Here is a 1,118-nt window from a genome sequence, read left to right on the forward strand (position 1 = left end):
GAAAACAACTCACAAGCACTGCATGAGCCCACAAAAATGCTGAAGTGCAGCATCGAGAGATCTCCAAATCAGCAAATGAGGCTCTTTGCACGCTTCCTGCAATGTATCTAAGAGGCTTTGTCCTTCTGCAACCACCTTCACCATTAAGTTTCTTCCACTTGCACCCGCCTAGTTCATAATAACAAAATTTGAGACTACAAGTACAAAATGCATACAAACTATAAAAAAAAATTGAACTCCTGGTCAAGAGCAGTACATTTCCCTGTTACCTTCTCATGAGAAGTTTTCCATGTTTACTGGCCAAATGTCAGAACTCACACTCAGTGTGGAACGGGATTTCCCAGCTACTAATGCTGCTGCCTTCAATGGTTCGACAAGCTAGCAGTAAGGCACTGGAAGAAAAATATATAATTTTCAATATTCCATAATCTCATCTAAGTTCTAACAATAATAACAAAGTGATGAATGTTGTTATAATTTTCTTTTGTTCAACGCAATATTAAATGATACGCATTCCCTGTGGACAGAATCCTATGTTGACCAATCCCATGATGAGATATGTTGCAATTATAGGCACATTTGAAACTGAGGGTACGCAAAATAGTCTGTAAAAAACAACTGGTGAAAGTTCCGCTTATGCAAGGAAAAGAACCTAACCTCCTCCTTTTCCAGAATCTCTGTTATAGGACGGTATGCAGGAACACAGATTCTGCAACCAAGGAATTAACAGTGTATCAGCATTTCTTTATTTATATAATGTCAAAAATTTTAACAAAAACAATAGCACGAACTTCCATAAAACAGCAGCTAATTTCTAGTAGTTGATAAAAATCCACTAGTTGACATGCACAAACCGAAGAATACGTAATGATTGGTTGCTTTTGTGACTGGAGGCTTCTAAATTCTAGTTAGCGAATGTGTCCTTGCTGAATAATATTTGAGAACTTAAGAAAATAAGTAATTAACATAATAACCTTATGAAGATGCAGCCTTCGTAGCAAGTAATAAGATGATTAAGATAGAGCAACGACTTTCTGAGATGTGAATTCACATAGAAGCCTAAATCAGAGTTTAGAGAGACTAGTGCCCAAGGCATGTGTATGATTGAACACTAAGAG

The 1,118-nt window shown here is 37.0% G+C and overlaps 1 long non-coding RNA gene across 1 annotated transcript; it reads right to left on the minus strand.

The window, feature by feature from the left end:
* Positions 1-6: 6 nt before the first annotated feature.
* Positions 7-1,081, minus strand: LOC113329366. Its single transcript, XR_003349851.1, has 3 exons — positions 658-1,081; positions 270-392; positions 7-168 (listed from the first exon to the last, which is right to left on the minus strand). It is a non-coding gene; the product is annotated as an uncharacterized LOC113329366 (long non-coding RNA).
* Between the last annotated feature and the right edge of the window lie 37 nt (positions 1,082-1,118).

This window comes from Papaver somniferum, unplaced genomic scaffold, assembly GCF_003573695.1.
Source record: "Papaver somniferum cultivar HN1 unplaced genomic scaffold, ASM357369v1 unplaced-scaffold_11527, whole genome shotgun sequence".
Taxonomy (NCBI): Eukaryota; Viridiplantae; Streptophyta; class Magnoliopsida; order Ranunculales; family Papaveraceae; genus Papaver; species Papaver somniferum.